Source organism: Syngnathus typhle, linkage group LG1 (assembly GCF_033458585.1).
Source record: "Syngnathus typhle isolate RoL2023-S1 ecotype Sweden linkage group LG1, RoL_Styp_1.0, whole genome shotgun sequence".
Classification (NCBI taxonomy): domain Eukaryota; kingdom Metazoa; phylum Chordata; class Actinopteri; order Syngnathiformes; family Syngnathidae; genus Syngnathus; species Syngnathus typhle.
Window position 1 is genome coordinate 18623615 of NC_083738.1, and position 15426 is coordinate 18639040.

At 38.8% G+C, this 15426-nt stretch overlaps 1 long non-coding RNA gene across 1 annotated transcript in view; it reads left to right on the forward strand.

Moving 5' to 3' along the window:
• The window catches only part of LOC133165510 (uncharacterized), a 43988-nt gene extending 28852 nt beyond the window's left edge, over positions 1-15136 (forward strand). Inside the window, exon 3 of the long non-coding RNA XR_009717611.1 lies at positions 15032-15136. This is a non-coding gene — a long non-coding RNA (uncharacterized LOC133165510). The remainder of the gene's footprint in view (positions 1-15031) is intronic.
• Positions 15137-15426: the final 290 nt, after the last annotated feature.

Genomic DNA, 15426 nt, shown 5'->3' on the forward strand with positions numbered 1-15426 from the left:
AGTGTGTGTGTCTGTGTGTGTGCATACTATTTTCTTTCTGACATTTTGGCTGGGCCAAACATGGAACATTCCAAAATGAGCTTTTTTTTCCCATGCATGCACGCACTAGACTCTAATGAACCGAGCTCCAACAAGCCTTTTGCTTGCACACTTTTTGGCTAGACATAGTACAAACTGCATCTGGACTTCCTCTTACTGTCAAAAACAAAACACAAAAAATGAGAAATTGAAGTGGAGAGTGTATCAATGTGAGGGTTTTGGCCAAAAAAGAATGTTTTTTGCAGGGTGAAAGAAATAATTACATCAAGAGAAGGCCCTCCAGGTTGAAGAATTGTTTACGTCAGTAACAAAACAAATAAACAAAAATAAAACTCCCCTGCTGAAATAGTACGGACTGTCATGATTTATGTATTATTCATTGAAAAATGGAAAGAAAAGGAAAATAACAAAACTGCCTGAGCTTGCAAAATCAACATAATTTTAAAAAATAAGGGGAAATACAACATAATCTGCATAATGCTTAATTATAGTGTACCAAATCTAGGAGGTTCTTCCTTGGCCACTTTTGGATGCCCAACCGTAGCAATTATTATACAAAATGAATTTAGTTCTTTACATTTAATGTTGAATTGCATGTCTTGATGTGTGTGAATGCGTTCTAGATGGAAAAAGCAGATGGAAAAACAAAGAAACAATTTTTGAGTGCATAATATTTATAAGCCATTGTATTTGAATTTGTGTGCTCATTTTTCCATGCAGTTTTAACAATTTTTAACGACAAACTCTAGAAGGGTGCTCCATGCGCCAAGAGAGAAATGCAATAAATATTAGAATTTTGGTGCAGCTATACTTCAACTTGTTTTCAACAGTTTTATGGGGCAAATTCAGACTTTTTATCGTAATCATATTTTTTTTAGTAAATGATGCAGGAATGCTGACAACATTTCTGGCATCTTAAAGTGTTACAACTGTACTATGTACATTTTGGTACTGATCCAAATTTGGATTGCTCGGCCTTGGCGGAGGTCTTCAGTCGACTGGGAGCCATGATACTCAGTCGTTTGAACAAGTAATTATGACTTGATGATTTACAATCAACAAGTGTGAGACGAAACAGAAGATGAAGCAGTTTTTTTAGCAGTTTAACAAGAAGCTGCAGGATTTTTTTTGCTGACAGGTTATGTTCTGTCGGTTCAGTTTTACGTCATTTTGCTGCACCGCAATATCCCCATCAGCTCTGATAATGTCCTTCTTTTATTGGGACTCTGTAAGTCTGTTGGCTGTTCCTTTACACCTTAATTTTAGCACCCTAAGTGGTTTATTAGCTCATAATCTGTCTTTCGGGATTTTTTGTTGGTCGGCTGTGTCTTTGTATTTTATAAGCACAGCAGAAAGAAAGATATTTTTTACAATCTCATGAAGAACTAACCATGAGATTAGCCACACTCATAAGTGCAGTTTTAATATTTACAATATGTTCCATAATAATAATATACGTAATTTTCTTGAAGAGCTATTAAGAGTTTAATATTATTCAGGGATAATATTATTGTACTTGACATTAACTTAACAACAATACCTTCAGGTTTATTTGATCTCCATTTTATCTTTATATTTTATCTTTATTTATCTAAGACTAATTTGCGAGTTGAACAGAAAACATGAATGCATTAGTGTTTGGATAACACACATTTGATGACTGTTGTATATATATATATATATATGGGTGATCATACCAGAGATTTTGTTTTTGAACTCAATGTTAACACATAAGTGAGTTTAAGTGCAAGAGGGAAAATCACAGTGGAAAAGCTTGTCATATTTGAAATTACTGGGGGTTCGCAGATATTTCGCAGTGACGAACGGCAGGTAGTGATAGACTCCAGCGTTTTGACATATGTACAAATTCGGGTAACGCCACTATCCAAGAACTGGAAGCTCATTGGTCAAACACAATTCCAGGATCTTGGTCAACTTCTGATTCGTCTGAATTTTGAAATTTGAAATATTTTACCTCTGTTTTTGTTTGTGTCAGGGTTGTGTAAACCCTCACTTTGTCGCCATTATTTTAAACATATTTGACTATATAGTGTAAAAAAAGAACCAATTGTAAAATAATTATAAAATAATTAATTATTAATAGAAAAATGAGAGTGGTTAAAAACTAAGCGCATTATTTGAATGAAAATGCAATCTGGTGTGATACGGGGCATATCTTTGCACTGAGGTGGGTGAGACACCGTCGGTCGTTTTGGAGACAAATACAGAGGGAGGTCTGCGCTCCTGTGGGAGTAGTCATAGCTAACTTCAAACATAGCCAATGTGGCTCCGTTTATTCCCTTCAAATGTATTACACAAGGCGCACACTAGAGTCTCAACATAAGCTTTTCTGCTATGTGCCAGTGGGGAAAAACGTTTGCCTTCAGGACTCTTTCCCAGCGATGTAAAATCTATTTGAAAAATAAAATAGATGCCCATTCCTGTCTTGACGATTGCAAACATTCCCTAGAGTTGTAATGGCAGACCACTTTTGTGCACTTTGAGACACTCATTGATCGCTTCAAACGTTTGTGCAAAGTGTTGAGTATCACATCTCAGAAAAACCTTTTGATTCTCCCGGCATTTGCATGGACTATCATGTGTTTTCCAAGGCCCTCATACCGGGGTTATCACGCTCTGGTTGCTGAAAATCTGCTAACGTTATTGATTGCATTCCATTTAACGGGGAGAAAAGCGCACCATTGCACTCTGATTCATCACAACTGGTAACGGAGCCATCGCTCAGTGGACCACCAATTGCAAAGGGAATAAGCGTCTCTCCACAGGTGCACACAATACAACAGACGTGCTGTGTGAAGACGCATTGGCGAATAACTCTCTGATGTCCTGTTTTACTCCTTTACGAGCAGGGGTCAGATTTGAACATCGAAAAAATATATATATGAATGCCCAGTGTTCCAAAGCTTTCTGTACGGACACAATTTATCATAACAAAGTACGTTGACCAAGTTAAAACTCCCAACTTAATCAATACCATCAACGACGTTGATGCGTTCAAACAACTGAAGAAATTGCAAGATACCAAGCACTTGGTCAAAGCTCGTAAACAAATTTCACATTAAATACGAGAACAAACACAAACCCGAAAATCATATCTGCTTCAATGCAACGGGCAAGCTCTTTTAAATCTCCACAGAGCAGCGGGATGCATTTTACTTGGCCCTCTCCTTCACCCAGGGAGCATTAAAACTGGCAGCCAGCGAGCAGCCAAGCATATATTCATTTCCTACACTGACGGAGAATTCAGCAAACAATATATAGTAAAATATATACAGGGAGTCGCACACACACACACCTCCTACAAATATCACACCAAAGACACGAGAATACTATTTATTAAGGAAATATAATAAAATGGATTAATGAGGTGCTGGCTACAAAAAAAATATATAAATGATAAGTATCCTTGTTTACTCATTTATCTCGAGTACACTAAATTTACCGCTCAAAAAACATAAATGGACATGTATACTTTTTTATGGATATTTATAAGTATTTTTTTACACTCGTACACCTATACATGGTAGTTATTTCTCTATACCCTCTGGTAACCATTATTATGATCTAGTCACATTTGTGCATGTTTTTATGCTCTCAATAGTCTCACTATAAACTAGATGGTTGAAAGTAGTCCTTTTTTTTTTTTGTTTCAGCCAATTTTGGTGTTTTAATGTTGCCTTCTTTTTCACTGTTTTGGTCAAGCTCCTCCACTTGCAACTCTCTTGTTTTGAAGAGAGCACCGCGCCAGGAGGGTGGGTTGAGACAATTATTTTTCTTTAACAAGTGATGTACAGTGACTGGCAGAATTAGATGACAGACAGGACAATGAGCCTGTTGCCAATCATACAACAAAATAAGACATGCCGTGCGTGCAAATAAACTGGCCCAGATTTTACAGTGAGTTGATCAATTTGTGAGTAAATTGAAACAGGACGGTCAATATTTCAGTGTTCATACTTTTGTGATGTTTTTGTATGGTGAGATTTTTCTCATGAAGAATTGCTGCCTTGGCTCAATAAAAAAATGGGAAACACGGCTTATACAACACTTGGGTCGAAGAAAACATGCAGCAACAGCAGCCTGACATCTGGGAAAGCCAGATGATTACACATGTGAATGGAGAAGCCACTTGATATTCTCCACACATCCGCTAAACCATACCAAGGAGCAGATAAGTTGATGGTAGAAGAGGAAACTAAAAAGTGAAAAGGGTGAAAATACTGCTTTAGCGACACCATGTATTTTGACAAATCCACCGTGGTCACGATTTGAGTCTGGCAGCCCCCTTCAGAATACAAAAGCTCATGCACAAGTGTACTAAACAAGCAGTTTCAAACCACTGGGCACTAAACCGGTAGCTGTCCATCGGACATTGGGTACTTCGCCACGCAGACAGAAGGGAATATAAACCAGACAGCATTTCAAATACAAATATCAGCAGTCCTCAGTCATCAAGTCCGGTCTGCAAAACATGCAACAACAGGCTCAAAATTTAGACCAAAAAGCTGCCCAAAAAGTACTGAATACTGTTTTTCTATTCCAAATAATCTTTGTGAAGGGTTTTCTGCAATGACTGTGACCAAAACAAACCGAAATTACAGGGTTGTCTGTTACACACTTATGATGTCATTGTCTCCGATTACTCTCAAATGGGACCGGCTCACTGACGCGAAACAAGTGCGGCGTGCTTACGAGTCAAAACAACTACATTCAGCATAATAGCAAATTGTGGTTTTAATCAACTGTTTGTATCAGTTTCTATGTCATTGTGTCAGAAGTATTGTTGTCATTAGTACGTAAAAGGTTGAAGGACCCTGAATAAACAATCGGAGCTGACACAACTACCCTGTGATGAATCGCTTCTAGATGGAGCGTAATCACAAGGACCTGTCGATAAATGCAAGCCAAGCATCCAGAAAGTGCATTCATGTTGAGGAATAAAGGACAAGGGAGCTAAATGAGTAAGAAAATAAGTACACAAATGTCCTTCAGTGTTAAAAGAGGTCGAAATAGGGGATTTTTTTTCTGGTGTGTTCACGCATTGTCGTCAATATTTACAGTAATTGTGAATCAAGTCAGCAAACATGCATTTCAAACACATTCCACAAACATGACAGCACTGATAATATACACTAATACCATGTAAATGAATGGAAAGTTGTTTGGCATGAATTCAATATCCTTGTTATCGACCTTGACCATAAACTAGTATGCTTGCACTGCTAAGACTACAGAAACAGAAAGATTACCATATTGTATGCAAATTAACTTTAAGCTATTGTGCTGCACTGAACAAGGTCCAACAAAACCCTCCCAGTAGCCCAAAAATGCCCACAAGCACTCGGTATCCTACTAGTTCAAGTTATGAGTGTGCCAAAGGCTATAAGAGAGACTTGCTTTCTTTGATTGGCGGCAAATAGGCGGCTGTGTTCACGCCCATAACAGCGCAAACGACCCTTTTGTAAATGTGACGGTTTCTCCGTGCCCGTGAAATTACCAGCACCCAGCCTGACTCGCTTCTGTACAGATTTACAATACGCCCCATGTCAGACTTGAACCAGTTGTGAAAATAGAGCCCTTTGTGTAGAGAATCTATTAGTTTCACTTTTTGAAGTGAACTATTAAAATAGATTAGGTTTTCCATGATATTCCAATTCATTGCTTGCATCAATATGGGAAGACGAGGAAGTGGACGACCACTTTATGGGGTGTCATTGGAGTGATGCCATGGAGGGGGTGGTCGTGCGGATTTCTGCCGAAAGTAGGCGCAGGGGGTGTTTTGGAGGGCAGTGTTGCGTGGAGAATGAGTTTCACTGTCTGCCGTTGGACTGTCAGGAGAGAAGCTGCTTCACTGGAGGGTGACAGCAGAGAGAAAGAGCCACTCGGTTACTGTCATGGACACTCTGGCTCTCTTATGGCTTTTAGACAGGATGGTACGTCGTCTGGTGAGCACAGATGTTCAAGACCTCTTGGCAATATTTGCACCTTTCTGCATCGAGACACTTTGAATTGGAGGTGGTTTGATTTTTGTTTTATACGTTTGGAGGATGGGGCAGGTAACCAAAACAAGACTGAGTTTCTCCTTTCAGCTACATGTGGAGGATATAGTCTACATTGTCCTGATGACAGGGAAAATATTCAAACATTTGCTCCTTCATATTATTGTTCAGTACAGTAAATCGTATGCTTCGAAGTAATAAATGCCAGCACCATTCTTCACCACATATTATTTATGTCCGAGAAAGCCATGGTGCAGTGATTCGGGACAGCCTGCAGTCTCTATAAATGTTTTTTTTTCTTTCTAATAAAAACAGCTCTATATGAATTTGAACTCTATATTAAATGGATGAGCTGCATTTTGACAGCCAAGAGACCTCAGCAACCAAGATCCTATTCAGAGAATGAGGATGTCAGAGCTGTGCATCTGTTTGTCCTAAATTGTTTATGTTGATCCCTCTAGACGACACTCTCGGACTGGAGTTATTTTTCTGTGCAGAGCAATGAAGGGCTCTATGTGAATGTTTATGGTGCAGCTCGGGTGCCATGCCTCATGCTATTGGACTCCAAGAACACAACTGCATTCAGGAATGTCTCTATGGAAGAAATGCCATCTGTCCATTGATCCATTTTGATACCCTTATGTTTTTTTTGGAGCCAACACAAATTGATCCCAGAATCAATTATTTTTGCTCGCAGCAATAATGGTAAAAAAGTGAACCTCGGTGCCGACTTGGTCTCGACTCGACACAAATCTTACTAAATCAAAAGTGGTTCGTAAAATGCCAGCACATGGCAGAGACTGGGAGTGAGATTACGCTTGCTGACGACAGTGTCATACTAATGAAATTTTTGCTATGTATGCGTTTTTTGATTGAGCAAATATGCGGACTGTGCAGATTGCTTTGTGACTGATAAAGATAATAAAGTCTTAATGATAATAAAATCCCTTCCCATTTTGATCTGGTGATAAATATGACAGAATGTTTTAAAACGTGACTAATTTACATGTGAATGAACTAATATCGGGCAGAGGATTAAAAAAAAAAAGGGATTACAGCATTTGTTTGAGGGCACATTCTGTTTACCATGTCTTTAAAGTCAATAATGAAACTGCAGAGAGCAGCAACAAAAAATCAGGCTTTTGGTTGAAGGTAAAATTGGACGACGATTAAAACAACATCTGCCATTTATTTGTTCCCTGATCAATTTTACTTCCCGCATCATTTTTACACATAGACCTTTTTACATAAGTGCAAATCTTCAGCACAATCAACAGTCCTGTTAAAGTCAAGATTGCTGAAATAATTGTTTGCAGAGTCGAGGCCAAGCAGGTAGTGGGCACTCAAAATCTTCACTCTTACCACAATAACACGGCTATTTTAGAGAGGTTAAGCAGCTAGAGAAGGACAAGAATAGAAGATCATGCAGTGTGATGATCACATCAATAATACAGGGAAGAAAAGACCTAGGGCATTGACACATAAGTTAAGTGCGACCTATTGACATTTTGGTCAGGTAGACCGGCCTTTCATCATTAGTCGAGGAGCAGATGGTGTCATCATCGTCTTCCTTGTAGATCAAACTGGAAATATTATCATATCACTTACACCTCATAAAGATAGATATGTTTCGCCAGTGGTGATACTGAACCGGGGCAGGTTTGGTGCTATGCTACCAGATTCAGGTGGTGATGCTGAGGTGGGAAAGCTCTTTTGGGTTTTTTTTGTTTTTTTTTGTCGTACATATTTGAGCTGTGCAACAAATTCCATAGAGAGTAACTGAAAACCAAAATAAAACAACCATAACCAGAATTTGAATTAATTGGCTCTGGGATGGGAAACGAGAAGTTTAAAAAAGTCACGCGAGTTTGAGTGAGAGTGCTGTAAAATTTGTTGTCCAGTCTGGATGTTTGGCGGCCCTTACTTGTACAAAGTCCAACATACATAATATTGTATCGACAAATGTTTTTGGCTATTGTGCTACAAGGTGCAATAAAAGTAATTAATATAGTCTGAAGACATATGTTTCTGTTTACTTTCTTGTTTTTCACTAAGGATGTGGCATGACAGTGTGCCCATTATCACCCCTATTCATTCATCTTTGTTTATTTACTAACAAATCAAAACTTAGAGAAAGGCTAAAGAGTTTTTGCAAGAAGCTCAGCTAAGGTCAAAATGTCGCCGTCCAGTCAATTACAGGGACATTGTTTTCTTCGTTTGCATTGCCTTTCTCAAGTCCTTCTTTTGAGTTTCCGATGATGCAACACAAAAAGACCATATAGATGCACAAAATAAAAATTGAAAACAGAAGAGAAATCTTAAACAAGGAAGTACACATATTAGACTGCGTTTTTTGTTGTTGCTTTTATAACGATTTACTGATCTTATTCCAGCACAAAGTATTGTCTTTTGCTTGTTTCAGTCACAATGCGTCTTCCGTTGTTTGTTTTCTACCTCTATGTAAAATTGTGGTGCACCATTAAAATAAAGACAGACCGATATTCCAATTATTAAATCACTTCATTGAGCAGAATTTTCTAGTCGCTCCATTTGAGAACTTATAATGGCCTTTACAAAAACAAGTCGAAAACCTTGTTTAAAACAAAACATTTCAAATTTTGTGACTCAATAAAGAATATGTCTTATTTTAATTATCCTGTTTACATATCTCAGAATACTGTCTGAGATTGCAGCAATGATAAGTAGAAAACACACTATCACGTTGCAAAGCTTTTATTCCTCCCTTTGTGATGTGTCAATTTGCTAAGTACTCACCATTCTGTGGATTTTGATTATCACAAAACAATGTTTGCATGACAGTTTCTAGTTGAAAGTCAAAATCAGAATCAGAGTGTCTTTGTAAACAAGAAAATTAGTCACCATTTGCATGTCCCGTAATGCGACAACAGCAACGCAGTGATCGGAAAATGGGAAAGTGTTGATTGTTTGACAAGTCACGAGACATGTTATTAATTAAGCCTCTAAAAATCTACCTTCAAGGCAGCAAATTTTGTTTTGAGGGAAGGAATCAGATTCCCCAAGGAAGAGAGAAAACAATGGGGTGGAGGAATAATTACAGAGAAAAAGAACCAGAGGAGGCCATTTGTGTCAAGTGAGGCAGACATGGCGTCAGTTTATCCAGCAGATAAACAAGGAGCTTCACAGAAGCACATGACTGGCACTAGCAAAAATATTCCTATTTTAATGCATTCTTCACATTGAAAAAAAAAGAAAGGGTTGATTTCAAGTAGCCAACCTTTAGCGCAAAGGTGTCAAACTCATTTTTTTGTTGCGGGCCATATCGGAGTGTTGGATTCCCTCATGGGGCCATTAATGACTCAAATAGAAATGTAAGTATGTAGATATTATTACATACAAACAACAGAATTTTCAAATGTTGAAATATATCACTGTTATTAAAAGGAAGGAATCAAGAGTTTTGGTATTTTAACAAGACACATTGAGTCGACACTCGTGATTTTAATTTTGCGGGCCACATAAAATGATGTGGTGGGCTGAATCTGGCCCCCAGGCCTTGAGTTTGATACCTGTGCTTTAGAGTGTGTGCAACGGTTTCTTGACAGGTGAAGCCAGTAGTTTGCCAGAATGACATATCCGCTTTTGGGGTTCAAGAGGCCTGATGTGTGAAAGGCATCATCTTTGTCCAAAGGCTCATTTTACCGAGGAGATAATCGCCTATCCTCTTTCATCATGTTAAAAGGATTTTTGCAGATTCGGGGATTTTCTCCATGATGCAAAATGTTGGCAACCTTTTTTATTGCCCACAGAGGACTTCTCTGCGAACGGATGGAACACATTGATATGCAACACGGGTTTCAGAAAAATGTTTGCCTGATGCGACACAATATTTTATTTGTTGGTGGCAACTTGTGGTTTAAAGGAAATAACTAAACTGTATTTAGGGCTGCAACTAACTATTTTGACAATCGATTGCTTTGCCAATTATTTGGTCGATTAATAGATTAACCAAGAAAAAAAATTCCAGACCTTTTTTTAAAGGCTATTATTTCAAATAGTGTAGATAATGCACGCAACTTAAATTAATTAGCATTCATTTACTGGTTTGGTCTAACATTACAGAAAATACGCAAAATGTTGATCATTGTTTTCCAACATAAAAGCAAATGTTTTTGATTTTTTTTTTCAAAACCATTATTTTAAACTGAAAGGCTGAAATTCCAAGGTCTTGAACGGTTAAACTGGGTCTTTAAACAATTATTTCTCAAAAATACTTACGATTAATTTGTTAATCGATGAGTTGTCAATTAATTGATTAAACACTGCAATTAACATGCAAAATAAATAAATAAACAAGGAAGGAAGCAAATAGCTATTTACAGAACTCTATGCACAGTATTGTGACATTTAAAGAAAAGTTTGCTTCATTTGTGATGTCATTGAGAGCACTCCTGGGGGAAATTACACTCTCCTCAGTATCGCCTTTCCACTGTGAATTGTTCGTGCGTCCCACCATTACGGCCCAGTCTCGCAACGTAATTGAGGTTACCGTCTCTCTGGATGTATTCCAGATCAAGAAATTAAATCTGGAGACCTTGACCGGTGTCCTCTTGAACATCAAATCAAATCTCGTTCCTCTAATTGCTTACAGTTTGCAATTACACGACTTACACCTTCTGAATTTGACGTGATTAATTCCATATTACTACAATTCAAGTGAGCCTTTTCTCTTCAGATGACAAGTGCGTAAATGACCTCGAAAGCAACAGTATGCAACCATTGGCTGGCAATAACTGATTTTCTCTCAGAAAATTCACAAAACAGAATTAATAAACTTCGTCCAAACAAATCTTTAGTCAATTAAAGTGGAGCATGTAGCATGTAGTGGATCCGCTGGACACAAGTGATTCTGTAACCTAACTTCCCAAGTTATTGTTGGACAATGTGAAATCTTGAAAAAATGATTTTTCTTCTGACATCCGTATGCATGTTGTTTTAAATAACATTGCCAAGTGTCATTCTAAGGTAAAGAAAAATGAGCATTAAAAATATAAAGCACTCATCCTGTGAAGATGTCCTGACAGAGCCCTAAATGCAGTCATGGAGGTCATAAAACCGAAATAGTTTAAACGCTCACTGAGTTAAGGTCTGACCAGATTTGCAGTTGTCTTGCGCGACCTTGTGAATATTCATGGTTTAAAATACAACTTTTGCTTGACTTTGAACATGATTTGTGTCCCCAGATTTTAGTTGGACTCCAAATTGGACTATAATAGTGTTCTGATCGCCTTTTACAACAGCCGGATAGCGAGAATGTATTTCCTCCAAGTGTCAACAATGGCCCAAATTTTTATTTTCTTCACAATAGGTCCAATGCAGCTTTCTGCAATTTGTATTCATAATTGCAAAAAAGTGCCTCAGCTTCGAGCCTTTTCACTCCTCATACATGCATCAGCAGCTATGGGTGGTTGCCCTCCACTTAATGATGCCATTTTATCCACAGTAAGCTTCCACTATGAACGTTTGACATCATTTCCTCAGTCCTTCACAGACATTTATATCGTTTTGATCCTAACCTTACGTTTCAACTGCAGTTATGCGAAAACAGGAAGATGTCCTTTAACAGCGACTCCAAAAAGCATTGTTGTGTTTGCTCTCTGTGCATTTATGGTTTGGCTCTATGATATTTATATTTAGGAAGGTCTCACTGCAGTTAAATAGAAATGTAACTTTGGTTGAGGGGTTAATGTAATCAAATAAAGAGCCAATTAGCAGTTTCACTGCAGTCAGGATGACTGCCATCTACTGTACCGTGAGAGATCATTAGGTGTGCTGTGGGAAATGAACCAATTTCACTGAAATGGTCTGAAAATCTTTCATCTACGGTATCTATGCCACCAACAGGCAGAGTTATTAAATGTTTTTTCCACTAAGTGCCATTCCTGTAGGTACAACTTATCTGTGTGTATTATCTGTTTCCATGCAGGTTCGGGCAACACAATTATCTTTGCTTTGGTTTTAACTAAACAGGCAGTAAATAAAGTATGTGAATAAACTAAGATGAGCTCATTATTTAACTATAATGCTGGTATTTTGCAAAATGGAAAAAAAAAGACTGTTTTACATTGTTAAAGAGAGCAAGCCACTTTTAAAACTTTCTAGAGTATGGTCAGAAATGTTTAAACTAAAATTTGGACATAAGTGGACATTGTCCCATACTTCCACGCATTTTCTCTGTGTACTGGGGCTTCTTCACTCACCTAAGAAACATGTACATTAGGTACCGTAGATTGAATGAGAATGTCAACGGTTGTTTGTCTAAATGTCTGAAGTGTCACTCGTCTCTCGTCAAAGTCAACTGGGATAGGCTCCTGCTCACCCGTCATCTGATGAGGGCAAAAGCCAGAGAAAATGGAAAGATGACAGCCTGCGGGGGATGCTATTTTTAGCCAATACCTTCACTATACAAACCCATAGTTTTTATTGTTGTTTTGTAAAACAGATTGATTAACGGACTCGCAAACTGAGTGACTGATTAATGCAGCCTGTGGAGTCACCTTGTCACAGTCACCACTGATCATGATGATAAAACTCTCAGCCGTGGAAGAAGTTAGTGACGATCATTACAAAATCAAATAAAATGTTTTTTTGTTACCTGACCCAATGGCTATGGGAAGCAGTCGCAGCCGGGTACGCTAGGGGGCAGAGTGTGAAGCGAGTGCCCTGACTTGTGTGCCCAAGGGAACACTGAAATCTGGCCACATCTGCTATTTAGGAACACAAAGCAGCTGACCAGTTCCCCCTAAGATGCAGCCATCACATCGCTATTCTCATCCACCCACGAGCTTCAATGAGCTAGACTGAGAGCCGTAGTCATAGCAACGGGCAGACCTGCTGATGCCCTTGAGGATCATTTCTTGACAGAGTTCCTCGGTGTCCTCCCTTTTGGCATTTGCACGACGCTGCAATTGCCGGGAAGATGTTTGCCTCAGTGTCCCCAGACACCCTTCATTGCTATCTCACTTTTTCTCAAAAGTCGGGAATTTTAATTCATGTAAGCAGTTTATAGGCACAAAGCAATGTTTCTTTATTTCTGCTTCAGTAAGAAGCAAACTACATTGGTTTGTTTAAAGGAATATCTCTTCAGGAAGTTGATGCAAATTTTTTGTTAGCGTGTCAATGGCCTTTTACATTGACATTAGCATTAGCATTGGTGGTGTTATTAAAACTAATCATGTCTTGTATTTAAATATACAATTAGCGTAATTAATTTTGCGATGTGTTTAATTCTAAGGTTAACTCCAAGAGGGGTGTCATTAAATAGTTTAAAGCACACTCGGGGAGGGCAGATTCGCATAAGTTCTCAGATAACATGCTACATTCAGGGTACTTTCATAACGTTGTAAATTCACAAACACAGATACTGCTGGAGTGCTCGAATTACGGAAGGACCTTGTTGAAGATCATACAAACATACAGATTGGCTTAAATTCAAGGATAAACTGAAACAGTTCTTTCTAGACTGGAAAGAAAATTTTGATTGTGACGAAATCTTATCTCATGCGTAGACAGTGAAGTATGGGGGTCTATGAATATTTCTGTCTCAAGAGAGTTACATGGGTTATAAATGAGGTAGATCAAGTAAAGAACCCTGAGGTACACCTTTAAAAAGTGGTAACAGTTCTGAGAGAAGACCCTGTACCCTCAGAGAGCTTGCACCCGGGAGCATTACCAAGGCATAGTTCTCAGAGTGGCCTAGTCCTAACAAGGACTAGCAGTGTAAAAAATATAGGTGGACGGATGGATTTAGTTTAAGTTTCATACATCCGAGATGTGTCCAAGATGCTACTGACATTCACAGTGACAAATGACACACACCTGACGCCTGAGCATCCTTGGCACCTCCTCGAAGACCTGCCAGATGGGTGTCCCGCCACAACCTGGAGTGGGGAGCAGATGGCGATTAAAACTCATTAGAGGGACAGAGAGAAAAGGGCAAAGACGTGCACTTCCAAAAAGCCTACCTAAGGATGTAATAATAGACGGTGGATAATAGATGAGGGCAAGTCTTTGAGGGGGGAAAAAAAGTATTTTTCTGCGACAGTACCAGCTGGCAACATTTGTCACTACTGTTCACCTCAAATTCCGACAGATGAATGTCGAATAGTTTATTATCTACTTCGACCTTTTTTAATACATTGTTTAATGGATTTCTCATCATGTGCATGGGATTAAAATTAAAGTTATCAGAGATAAATGGTCTCTTATATATCCGTTACGCCCCCACCAAAATTATAGATGAGCCATGTCTCTTGTAAGACACTGTTAGCACAAACTACAAGTGACAAGAATTTAAATCAATAAACTATTGACCAAAGGACTCAGCCTCCAGTTAGTGACAGTTTGTTGTCTGCCTGTGGCACTCACAAAAGTGTTTGGTCTTGCATCCATGCATAATGACTAACTGAGCAATCTTGACATAGTCTTTCTCTTCTCCCCATTTTAAAACATTAACGTCACAGGCGGTTTCGTCTCTAACCAAGTCAGATAATAAAATGCTTATGTAATTCCTTCGCATTTCCATCACTTTCTTTGTGACATTTTCCTGCCATAGACAATCCCATTCCACACACACAGTCGGCACAGTCTAACTGTAATTTCGCTCTTACTTCCTCCCACGCAGGCATCTGTAAAAGGGAACTGGTGGTTCACAACAGTGGCAGGGATACTATTGGTTGATTCTGTGCTTAATACTTTTTTTGCATTCTCTCGTCTTATGTCCTTGATAAGAGCAAGTCAGGTCTCACATGTCTGATGCTTTAATTGTGTATCAAAGGGAAATCTGTACATTTTTACATGAACATGATTTAGTGATATATGCTCACAATCATCTTGTTCATTCTTCATACTGGATTGATTCATCATGTAACAAGTTGCAGTTTTAGCAAACAGAGCAGGAGGTGCAATGTCATTTTTGATCCATATATCCACAGGTGAATGATTTTGAAAAAGAGTGTGGCCTTTGCAGTGCAAACCCGTCCCATGCTGCTCCCTCCTCTCAGGGGATGGCCGAGGTCCAGGATGGACACATATACGCCTGTGACAGGTATTCAGTGATACTTCAGTAGAGCTTTATTTAAGACCTAGTATCAATCAATTAATCGACTTGATCAATGCTTGCAGCAGCTTCTAATACCATTTGTCAAGCCTTCTCCAAAATGGTGTGTGTGTTATGCGTGTTTAGCTCTGCAATGTTAGAGGAGAGCCAAGATGGTATGGACAGTTGTACCCTAAGTCCTGCCACAGCTAGACAGGTCACCATCCAGCGGCACCCGACTCAAGGCTTCGGCTTCATTGCAGGCAGCCAGAGGCCTGTCATTGTACGCTC